The sequence below is a fragment of the Ranitomeya variabilis genome, chromosome 3 (assembly GCF_051348905.1).
Source record: "Ranitomeya variabilis isolate aRanVar5 chromosome 3, aRanVar5.hap1, whole genome shotgun sequence".
NCBI classification, from domain to species: Eukaryota; Metazoa; Chordata; class Amphibia; order Anura; family Dendrobatidae; genus Ranitomeya; species Ranitomeya variabilis.
Window position 1 is genome coordinate 725,264,897 of NC_135234.1, and position 12,897 is coordinate 725,277,793.

At 41.9% G+C, this 12,897-nt stretch overlaps 1 protein-coding gene and 1 long non-coding RNA gene across 2 annotated transcripts in view; both read right to left on the minus strand.

Annotated features, from left to right (window-relative positions):
- Positions 1-12,897, minus strand: part of MICU2 (mitochondrial calcium uptake 2) — a 303,165-nt gene that overhangs the window by 214,133 nt on the left and 76,135 nt on the right. The window lies entirely within an intron of this gene.
- Positions 5,621-12,897, minus strand: part of LOC143817192 (uncharacterized) — a 59,831-nt gene continuing 52,554 nt past the window's right edge. The window contains exon 2 of the long non-coding RNA XR_013224084.1: positions 5,621-6,237. This is a non-coding gene — a long non-coding RNA (uncharacterized LOC143817192). The remainder of the gene's footprint in view (positions 6,238-12,897) is intronic.

Below are 12,897 nucleotides of genomic sequence, written 5' to 3' on the forward strand. Positions count from 1 at the left end.
CTAGGATAACAAATAACAAAGTTTCTTATTTTCACTATTTATGGAAAAAAACAGTTCTTGAACAAGTTATTTTTCTCCTATTTTACATTTTCGGGTTTGTTCCCGCATATCATAGAAGGTTACAGTTGAAAGGGACCTCCAGGGTTATCGTGCCCAACCCCCTGCTCAATGCAGGATTCACTAAACCATCTCAGACAGATGTCTGTCCAGCCTCTGTTTGAAGACTTCCATTGAAAGAGAACTCACCACCTCTTTTGGCAGCCTGTTCCACTCACTGATCTCCCTCACTGTCAAAAAGTTTTTATCTAATCTGTATCTTCTTCCTTTCAGTTTCATCTCATTGCATCTATTAAGTCTCCCCTCAGCCTTCTTTTTTGCAGTTAAACATCCCCAGATCCTCTAACCGTTCCTCATAGGACACACTTTGCAGCCGACTCACCATCCTGGCAGCTCTTCTCTCGCTTATAAATGCCTCTAAAAAATGTTCTCGCTTTGATATTCAAATAGCTTCTGCCTTTTTTACCTGATTCACAGGGTTTAATATTTCTGTAACTTTTACATTTTTTTTTTACTGATATTGAGGGATAATGTAATGAAAAAGGAAATACGTGTCTATTTTCCAGTTTATTTTTTACGACCACAAGAAGACCATTAAAAACATTTTAAATTGGGTTACCCTTTCCGTAGAAATTGTTTTTATATATTGGATAGATTTGTTTGCTTTTTTACAGAGGCAGAGATAGAAATAGCATTTCAGAGTAGCAGCATCTTTTTAATGATTTTTTTCCATTTTATTATTGCGCACTGTGCCATCGATAAGGTCTTAAATACCTTTGAGAAGCATTTTAACATTAAAGATAATCTTACAGCAGCATGATGTAGGGGCAGGGACCCTGATCCCAGCGATGTGTCACTTCATTTACTGGGTGCAGCAGTTACAATATTCAGTTTTCTCTGCTGCAGATCTAGCAGAGCTCAAGTGCTGAGCTGTGTATAACCCCGCCCACATCACTGATTGGCAGCTTTATGTGTACACTGTGCATAGGCAGATAGCATCTAATCAGTGGTGGAAGCGGGGTTGGACCAGGAGGCACCAGACACCTAGTCCTGTAGTAATAATCTCCTGCTGATAAAACACTAATTTTATTGAAAGCAGCAAAACAGAGTTTAGCAAATGATACATCGCTGGAATCGGGGACTCTGCCCCTACACAATGCTAGCTCTTGGATTACATAGCAAAAAAATCTGCTTACAGATTCCCTTGAACACATTGTTTTTATTGCTGATTAACCCTGTAACTGGGGCTGATATATTAGTATGTTAGATCAAAAATATGTTTACTTTGTTTCTCAGTGTAAAATATCAATAATAATTCCCTTTATTTACGCCTTTTTAGAGTTTGGGCGGCAGTACTTTACAGTCCGTATTCTGACCGCAATATATGACTATGAGGCTGTAAGGTTGGGTCAGAAAAGCCGCTGTCTGTCTACCGCCGTATGATCACTCGCGGGCATGAATCCACTGATCACACTCATGGAAAGATTGCCATCTATACTGATGAAGGATTGTGACACGGAGGACCTAACGAGTGTCTTTCCATGTCTCGGCTTCCATTCCCTTATAATAACACTTTTATTGGACGGTGGAATAAGGGACGTGATTCAGAGAGGAATAAATCATCAATATAATCCTATTTATAAGAGGGCTGAATCACGGGTGACATATTGGGCAGCCTACACCATGTTACCATGAGGTGGTAAAGGAAATTAATTTTAGGTCCTTGTAAACAGAGCACATGAATGAATAATCCACATTCATATTATGATGTCAGCGGGGGCAATATAACGTACCTATCAATAAACTCGCAAAAACAACAAGGTTATAAAAGGATTAAAGATTATTCCAAAAGCAATGGAAAAACATAATTGTAGGACGGATGTTTGGTGCCGACATTTCTCCAATTGTCCCATTCATCGGAATACGGTTTGTAGAAATCCACCCAGCAATCCTATTTAGAGGCAAGAAACTGACTTTTAGTTATAGAAATAATGGCAAAAAATCTATGGCCTGAAAATATATTCATGCGAGACGTATGTGCTGCGAGATTTACCCCAGGCAATGCAAAAGGGGGGCATCTGGCGCAAAAAAATGCACCGTACATGTCTTGGTGAATTCAGGGGAACCATTCAGCAGAATATTAGACTCAAAGAAATCTAAATATTGATGACATCCATACCATAGAGTGTTAAGAGTTGGAAGGGACCTCCAGGGTCATCGTGTCCAACCCCCCCCCCTCAATGCAGGATTAATAAACCATCTCAGACAGATCTCTGTCCAGCCTCTGTTTGAAGACTTCCATTGATGGAGAACTCACCACCTCTCGGGCAGCCTGTTCCACTCATTCATTAACCTGTCAAAAAGTTTTTTTAAAAATATATAATCAGTATCTTCTCCCTTTCAGTTTTATTCCATTGCTTCTCATGTTTCCATGTGTAGATGAGAATAATGATGATCCCTCTACACTGTGACAACCCTTCAGATATTTGTAGACAGCTATTAAGTCTCCTCTTAGCCTTCTTTTTAGAAAGCTAAATATTCCCAGATCCTTTAACCGTTCCTCGTCAGACATAGTTTGCAGCCCGCTCACCATTCTGGTAGATCTCTGAACTAGCTCCAGTTTTTCCATGTTTTTTTTATATTTTTTTTTATTTGATGCCCAGAACCGGACCTTACTGTGCATTCCGGCTGGAAAAGTGGCGCCTGTGCAAGATCTCAGGCGGGGGAGAAAGTCAAAGAAATGTGACCTATCTTTACAAATAGGAGCATGACAGCGGGAGGAGAAAGAGGCCTGAGAAGCCAGGCAGCTATAGGAGGAAATATGCCAAAAAAGCAGACCCAAATGTAGCCCGTCATATTGTAATGAAAAATGCATCAAAAATCACTTTGCAAAAAAAACATTAAAAACCATATCGAAACTGCGCCAAAAAATGCATGTTATTTAGAAGCCGTTTTTATACGTGGATTTTTCAGCAAGAAAATACAATGCAAGTAATATGATTAAAATTCTATCTATTCTGAGGCTAAAAATCTGCTGTTTATTTCATTGTAGAACATAAATATTATCAATTATTTCTAGGAAAATTCAGTGGCATCCAACATATCTGCTTTCAGCATACAATGGTATTTAATCCCTTCAGGACTGGGCACTTTTCATTTCTGAGCTTTTGTTTTTTCTTCCCCTTCATTTAAGAGCCATAACTTTTTTATTTCTCCATCCACATGGCAGGATGTGGGCTGACTTTTTTATTTTAAATTATTTTGTGCTGCTATGTCCCGAGACCGGTAACATTGCATTAACAGATCTGTATGAGGGCTGTTTCTTTGCCTGGTTTGAAGATTTGGAGCTGTGGTGTTGAGAACCCCCTCCACCTAAAAAAAAAAGCAAAAAAAAAAATTCTAGAGCTTTGATACTTTTTTTCCCTCTAATTTTATATTTTCAAACATCTGATGTTTCCGGATGTGCTGATACAAAAAAATAATGCATAAAATATATAAGTATGTTTGGCATTTACGGTATTTTTAATGGGGAGGGTGAGTATCTAAATTTTAATACTTTTTTTAAAAATATTTTTTAGTCATAAACCTGCATTCGTTCTATATACTGCACTACTACTGCAGCATACCCAAGCTACTGCAATGCCCTGCACATGAGGTAGGCGACATAGGTTATCAGGAGAACTATACTGAATTTCTCATCGGAGGTATCTGCTATTATTACTTCACCTACTCCATATTGTGATAGGGTCTTGGAGATGGTAATACCCCTTTAACTAAAGTTAACTTATTACATGCCAAATACTTTGATTGCTAATATCTTTGCAACAAAGACAAAATAAAAAAAAACAAAAGTCACTATTACTACATAAGTCCCGTTCAACATCAAAAAGTTGGTGACTGGTCTGTTTTAAATGGTTACAGGGAACCTGTCACCCCAAAAATCGAATATGAGCTAAGCCCACCGTCATCAGGGGCTTATCTACAGTATTCTGTAATGCTGTAGATAAGCCCCCGATGTATCCTGAAAGATGAGAAAAAAAGAGGTTAGGTTATACTCACTCAGGGGCGGTCCCGGTCCGGTTCTGGTCCGATGGGCGTCGCGGTCCGGTCCCCGGTTTTTTGTTCACCATATTGGGCATGTGTATTTAACCCTTCATTGGGGGTGCGGTGCTTAGGCCTTATTATAGGCTATTTGATTTAGGGATATGTGTGATCCCTTGTTTTTAAATGTTTTTAAATGTTCTGTTTTTTGCATAAGTGTGTAATAAAAGTTGTTATTTTACATTTTAAATTTATATGGTGGTGACTCCCACTTTGTCAGGTCTACCTTTTTTCTTCTCACATTATTCTCCAATTTTTTAGACCTGGGTTGAGTCCCACTGACCGTGGTGCCCCCACTGCTTTGTTTGGTATCCGGTCCTCTACTTAACGTCCTTTTCTTGTCTTCACGCTGCGGCTCCGGCGTACTTTGTCTGTCCTGTTGAGGGCAGAGCAAAGTACTGCAGTACGCAGGCGCCGGGGACGGTCAGAGAGGCCCGGCACCTGCGCCGCGCATCAGACCGGACCGGGACCGCCCCTGGGCGAGTATAATATAACCTGTTTTTCTTACCTTTCAGGTTACATTGGGGGATTATCTACAGCATTACAGAATGCTGTAGATAAGCCCTGATGCAGGTGGCCTTAGCTGATATACGATTTTTGGGGTGACAGGTTCCCTTTAAGCAGCAGAAATCAGACTTGGCTCCGGTTGCTGCCATTCCAGGTAGAAGGCCGTTATGTAGCAGCTGCTGCGTACTGACTGCAGGGTCAGTTCCTAAGCCCACTACATACGTGGTGACCCAGCATAGGACACTGTAGTGTCAAAGGGAACCGGTCAGCCTATTTTTATATGTGGAATTAATTAGTGGTTCGTCTGTGTGGGCACTCACCCCCCTCCCCCTTCAGAAAAATGATCCTTTTTTTACAGTGATCCGATGGTTCAGTTATGAGGAACCTAGGGTAGATGCCAAATCAGACAAGAATGGTATCATTCTTATTGGGGGGATAAGCCATACTACTACTTCCAGAAATAAAAATGATTATTTCCTTTGTCAAAGGTGGTTATTCTGGAGTCCAAAAAAGTGAATGAACCAGATCCTAGACATGACCTAGAGGTCAGGGTCAGGATGATGACTATTTGTCCTCGCTCTGGAAACCTCCATTCTGGATTCTCAGTGATCTGTGAAGTCGGAGCTAACAATGACAGGCAGAATATCACTTGGAGTTGTTTAGTCTGAGTTTAATCATCATCCAGTGCATGCGGAGAAGGGAGTCTGGGGATCGTCACCAGCGCTTCTCATTGTAGGAATACTTTTCATGCTTCGTGGTAAGAACAGAGCCGGATTCCTTTTTACCCTCCTGGGAAAAAGTTATTTGATTACCGCATTTTTATTATTATTTTCTAGCAGCTCCAACTACAAAATGCCGATTTGCATCCCCCCCCCCCACCCCCCCACTTTGTCTCAATTTACGTTCCGCTTCACAGTAATCTAACATTAGTGTCTAAATGAATTGCAGGCAGACATTCAGCGCGGGGCGTTTAATTGGATGTGTACAACAACTGTACCGTTACAAAGAGATGTAAAAGGGGTTAAGGCGCTTAATCCTCCGGTGACAAGAGGTATGGAGTAACCCCAGCAGCTGAGCAAGGATCCCAGTGCTCCTTGGTTTGGGCAAGGAGACACACAGTCCAGACACTTGTACTTGGTCTGAACGTGATGTCCCTTAAAGGAGAGTCTCAGTGGGTTTATGTCCCAAGACATGGAGCCTGTTGTGAAGCAGACAACATATTTCTGGACTTCGGTGAACCATGATCATACATGTGCCACAGAGGAGCTAGGCTAAGTCACGCAGAACTCGGAACGTTCATCTCTCCGACGATGGAACACTTGACAATGGCGTGGAAGTCGTGATCTCGTGCCAACCCAAACCAAAACCACACGGCTGCTCCTGGCGCGCTCCTCGCTCATGTAATGTCACTGGCCAGAAAGCGAGACAGTATGCAACAGCTCAGCGTCGCCACTGGGTGTCAGAAGATTGATGTCTTACTGAAGGATCGTCAAGAAACGAGGAGATGAATGGTGAAGGAAGCCGAGGTACGGATTACAGGCGAGAGGTCCCAACGCAGAAAATGTGAGCAGCCTGAATGCGGAGAATAAAGATCAATTAAAAAATAAATAAATCCTCAAATAATTACAGTAAGATTTTATTGTTATACAGGTTTCAAACAGTGAATTCAACCACATAAGGCTCTGTTCACACCAACATATACATACACGATGCCTCAGCACACTGCAACTGATAAATATTGCTACAACTATTAAAAACGCAAGTTACTTTGTTAGCGTTTTTTGATCAAAACCATCCAACAGCGTCAAGGTGCTCCTAAATATGGATGGTGCATTAATTTAATACTAAAGCTGTAAGGGTCCTATTTTTTTTCTTTTTTGTAGTACATATATGAGGGTGTGGGCTCACCCATATTTCCCCAAAAATATTTTCGTTGTGAGCTATAACTGGTTTCCTTTTTCCTCCCCATTCAGATGTGACGCATGGAGAGGTAGGACATTAGTGATAGGGACCAGACATGTTTAGGTGCACCTTGATGTGGTTGGAGGCTTTTGCACTCTTCGATAAAAAAAAAAATAACTACCGTAAGTACCTTACGTTTTTAATGTTTGCAACAATATTGGAGTTCATGTCTTCCTTAGTCGTGGTGGGATGACGCATCGTGTATGTATATAATAGTATATTGGCCACATTGCGTATGTGGGCACCTGAACATTCATCTACACTGTATTCCAAATTATTATGCACATAGAGTTTAGGAGTGATAAGGTTAGAATTTTTTTGATTGTCATTTAAACTCATTGATGGTGATGTGTGTCAGGGCTCTTTATATCACTGAAAGCAATTGCAGATACCTGTGCAAATTAGTTTGGCAGGTGTGTCCAAATAAAGGCAAGACTACTTAAGAAGGCTGTTCCACATTATTAAGCAGCATACATTTTTTGCCAAAATGGGAAAGAAAAAAGATGTGTCGGCTGCTGAGAAGCAACAAATTGTGGAGTATTTAGGTCAAGGCATGACTACAATCAACATTGCCAAGACACTTCATCGTGATCATCGCACAATCAAGAAGTATGTAGCTGATTCCCAGCACACACGTGTGCGTGCTTGATAAGGAAAAATTGAGGACTCTTTCCAGCAGGCAATTGCGTAAGGTTAAAAGAGCAGCTGCAAAAATGCCTTGTCATAGCAGCAGACAAGTTTTTGAAGCTGCTGGTGCCTCCAACGTCCACAGAACAACAAGATGCAGAGTCCTTCAGAGGTTTGCAGCTGTGCGTAAGCCATCCTGTCGACCACCTCTATCCACTGCAACAAGCAGAAACGGCTCCAGTGGGCCAAACGATACATGAAGACTGACTTCCAAACTGTTTTGTTCACCGATGAGTGCCGTGCAACGCTCGATGGTCCAGGTGGATGGAGTGGAGCATGGACACCCCATGAAAACATGGCTATGGCGCCAACAAGGAGGAGGTGGAGTAATGTTTTGGGCTAGAATCATGGGGAGAGAGATTGTCGGCCCCTTTATGATCCCTGAAGGGGTAAAGATGAACTCCATAATCTATGTGGAGTTTCTAAAACAACACTTCCTGCCATGGCTCAAGAGGAAGAACCGTGCTTTCCGCAGCAAGATCATTTTCATGCATGATAATGCACCGTCTCATGCTGCAAAAAACACATCTGCATCTCTGGCTGCTATGGGCATAAAAGAGGACAAACTTATGGTGTGGCCACCATCAAAAGGAGTGTCTATGATGGCGGGAGGCAGTTCACATCTAAGCAACAGCTCTGGGAGGGTATTCTGTGCACATGCAAAACAATTGAAGCAGAAACCATCCAAAAACTGACAAATTCAATGGACGAGAGAGTTCAGAAGCTTCTTTCGAACAAGGGGTCCTATGTGCAAATGTAACATCACCTAGAATAAAGTTTTCACTTGAAAACTGTTTGATTTCATTTTGTAATAAGCTGATAATGCTTATAACTTCACAATTGACCATTTTTTTGATCAAAATTTAAAAAAAAGGATGAAAACTCTGCTGTGCATAATAATTTGGAACATGCACTTTGAGTGTTTATTTTTTTTTAAAAAGATACTGTTTTCATAGGCAGTTTGTTCCAAAACATTGCAATTATACTAGAATAGTAGATGACTGGAAAATAACAATGACTGCAATTCAGATAGGTAATTTAGAGAAAATATGAGGAAATATTATTTGCATAATAATTTGGAACACAGTGTAATACTAAAGGTGGGCAGGCCCCATTTTTTTCCTTTGTTCACATAACAGCATGGTTTTCTGTTAGGAAGACGAATGCATTCCGAAACTAGCTCTATGGATTTGTAAAAAAAAAAAAGTCCTTTGGGTTCAGGTATTACCAGGAAAATAGTGTCGCAGTTATCAAAAATATGACAAGCCCAGAAGACAACTTGTAACTGGATGAAATCTGGAAATATGACATGGGCGCCAAACTTTTTTTGATGTGTGCTATGGCAAAAATAGGATTGGAACCCAACTTAGTGACTGATGACCACCCCAAAAATGTCTTCTGGGAATGTTTTCCTTCCTCCCTCCCTTTGCATAGCACTGATCTTATTCTAGGTAGTAAAGGTATGCTCCACAAGGAGGTTTTTTTTTTTTTTTTTTTTTTAAGCGGATGCTGCTCCAAATACTCTTTGAATAAACTTTCTATTGATTTCAATGGGAAAATGCTCCTATGATGCACATGGTGCTGTTTTTTTCCCGTGTGAATATTTTCCTATTACCATAATTTTAATAAGTGGTTTTTTTTTATATCTACGGTATGTAAAAAGGCACTTATGGACAGATACCAGGTGGAAACTCCTATGTGCAGTGTGCAAGCCGCCCTACAGCGACACATGGAGCAGCCTCAATGGGTATTTGGTGCATTTTTACTCTGCAGTTTTTCTTCACCTATTAGCCAATTTTAATATGATTATCACATTATTTCAGCTTGCTGTTATTGCTATATCCTGCTTTAAATAAAACTGACTTGATTTGGAAACTTCCTGTTTGGCTTGGATAAAACTTTATTGATGGTTATATGCGGGTTATATGCGGATTACATGCGTTTTTACTCCATTTCTGCAGTGGAAACATATTGTAGATCAATATTCACAGAGCTATGGGCATGAGATTTACGGAAACTTCATCCACTTTACGGGAACATCAGTCCACAAAAATACAAAAGCAGAAAATCTGCACTACATACTCATTGTGGAAACACACACACACACATATATGTATGTGTATATGTATGCGTGCATGTGTACATATATACACATATATATATATATATATACACACACACAGCACAGAGCCACGTAGTATATTGCCCAGCCACGTATGTCACAGGTTAAAAAATAAAAAATAAACATATACTCACCTTCCGAGGGCGCCTTGTAGTTCTGTCGCCTGTGTGCGGTGCAGGCGGCAGCTTCCGGTCCCAGGGTGTGATGACGTCGCGGTCACATGACCGGAACCTGCCGCTTGCATGGAGCGGTCACCAGAGCGTCGCGAGGAGCGGGAAAGGCGGCGGAAGGTGAGTATATAATGATTTTAATTTTTTTTTTTAATTATTTTTAACATTAGATGTTTTTACTATTGACGCTGCATAGGCAGCATCAATAGTAAAAACTTGGTAACACAGGGTTAATAGTGGTGGTAACGGAGTGAGTTACCTGCGGCATAACGCGGTCCGTTACCGCCGGCATTAACCCTGTGTGAGCGGTGACTGCGGGGGATATGGAGCCGGCGCCGGGCACTGACTGCAGGGGAGAAGGGAGGGACTAATCGGACTGTGGCCGTTGCTGATTGGTCACGGCAGCCATGACAGGCAGCTGGCGAGACCAATCAGCGACTTGGATTCCAAGACAGACAGGCCGCGACCAATGAATATCCGTGACAGACAGAAAGACAGAAGGACAGACAGAAAGACGGAAGTGACCCTTAGACAATTATACAGTAGATATATAGATAGATATATAGATATATATATATATATATATATACACATACACACATACATATGGCCCGATATATATACATACATGTGGCCCGATTCTAATGCATCGGGTATTCTAGAATATGCATGTCCCCGTAGTATATGGACAATGATGATTCCAGAATTCACGGCAGACTGTGCCCATCGCTAATTGGTCGAGGCAACCTTTATGACATCATCGTCGCCATGGCAACCATTATGACATCTACGTCGATACTGTGCCCGTCGCTGATTGGTCGAGGCCTGGCGGCCTCGACCAATCAGAGACGCGGGATTTCCATTATGACATTTTCGCCATGCTGTGCCCGTCGCTAATTGGTCGAGGCCTGGCGGCCTCGACCAATCAGAGACACGGGATTTCCAGGACAGACAGACAGATGGAAAAACCCTTAGACACTATATATATATATATATATATATATATATATATATATATATATATATATATATATATATATATATATATATATATATATATATATATATATATATACACACACACACACACACACACACATAATGCATGTGCTTTTTTTTTCCCCAAACAACCGGGACGACTACTTGACCAAGTCCACTCACAGGGAACCTGTTGCAAGAAATACTGCTATTAGCCTGCAGGTATGGGATTAATCTGCAGGTAAATGGCATTCTGAACCTGCTTGGCCGTGTGCTTAGAGCCCCGCTGCAGGGAGGAAATTACCGTAATTTTGAAACCCGCGCGGTGCCGGAAGGAATAGTTATGGGGGTCCCACTGACACGGGTTCAGTCACCGCTCTGTGTATAGAGAGCGGCAGCAGTAACCACCTCGTCCCGACACTGACTGACAGCTCGCTGAGCATTAGAGCCGACTGTCAGCAGTCAGTGCGGGAGACGTGGTTACAGCCGCCGCTCTCACAGAACAGTTAGTGACCCTGCTCCACTACTGTGACTGCAACCTGAACGCTACCGGGAGGAATAAAGTTCATTTCCTCCAGGTAGCAGGGTTTTAAGTGCAGGTTCAGAACACTATAAACCTGCAGATTAGCCCAATATTTGCAGGTTAGAGCCCCATCTGAATGGAGCAGAGATAGAAGATCGGCGCAGCGTCGGTGCACATGCTCTAAGAGTCTGAAGCGCTGTCCTGTCCTCAGCATCGGTGGGGGTCCTTGCAATCAGACGCCCAGCAATAAGGATCTTATCCCCTACCCTATGTGTAGGGGACAGCTTCCATACTCTGTACAGACCCTTTAAGTCGTTTCTGGAACTACCGTACTCTATTACTTTTAGGGGATTTTGGAGTTTGTGCGATAAAGTTATCGATACGGTATTGTCCAGAAGGGAAAAGTGAATGACATTAAGAAATAGACCAACTACCAACACTAAAGAAAACTAATCTGCAGCCTCTGGAGCAGGTCATAGTATTTTATAAAGAGCTTCAGCGCTGCTACTGGGACAGACAAGATCCCACCCAGGCGTTCAGTGCGTGTCCTGGAAAACAAACGGACAGCGCAGAAAAAAACATCATACGAGACACGTATTCTGCTCCAACAAATCAGCAGCTCCAGAAAATGACAATAAGGACCGCTTATCTTCTCTTTTAAGCCACAATTTTATGTTTTTTGCCACCCGGACAACCGCTTTAAATGTGTAGTGCGCACAATAAATGTGAATGCAATGAGGAAATCTTCTGCTCTTCCTTTGCAGTAATGACGGTGCAAGGTGCAGCTATACTGCTTTGTTCTTGAAGGCCTATGAATTCCTGCTGGCTTGTATGCCAGGAGTCAATAAACATCAGCGTTAACCTTTTCCCGTGTGTTATAACATGGTCTGTGGTATGCGGTTTATTCTGCTGAGTAATGGAGATGTCAACGGGTCAAAAAGTGAATCAGGAAACAAAAATAGACATCACAAACTGTAAAAAGTACAACAGCAAAACATCTAAACAACGTCAACGTCTAGTCTTCATAATGTACACATATTGCTGTTTATGCACACTTATACAGCTGCATGACGCAACATGGCGCAAAGCAAGACTGGATAAGTCCCTGGAGCCGGGAATCAATGAACCTCAACGTCTGCTGATGACACTGCATAATGCATAACTTAAGTTGCCTTCTGTTGAAGAACTCCTTGTGTTTCTTCTAAAGAGGTCCAACTACCGGTAGTTCAGTTTTATTTCCCTTTTTCCCAAGGGTTTTTTTTCTCCCCCCCCCCCCCCCAAAGCTTGGGCATGCTCCAATAATTACATGCAGGCACATGACACAGTGAGGGACATTTTTGGTGCACCTACCCTTGATTACCAAATGCACGCTCGGCCATTGCCCTTTATTAGTTCTTACAAGAAAGAACAAACACAGGAGTAAAGGTCAGATGTTCACTTTACGTCTAACCTTTAAACTTTCACACATATACAAACACATGAGGGTGCAATGACCCAGGTTAAGGGTGTGTGTCATTAAAAGGGCAATGAAAATAACAAAGAAGTAGGGGAGAAAAAAAATTGGAAAGGACAACTGTAGTTCAGGAAGACGCCAGGAACATTGTTAATTGGCCAGGTTTCACAATAACATGCCGTGTAAAGTGCACCAACTGCAGGTCAAGAGCAGACTACAGTCAGTCATAGTCAGCCGCACCATCGGGCAGCAGAAGTGGCCACTGTTTGGGTGTGTCGGCAGCTCAACAGTGCCTCAATGGTGGAAGGAAGACAAAAAAGGTGATTTTCATCAGGCC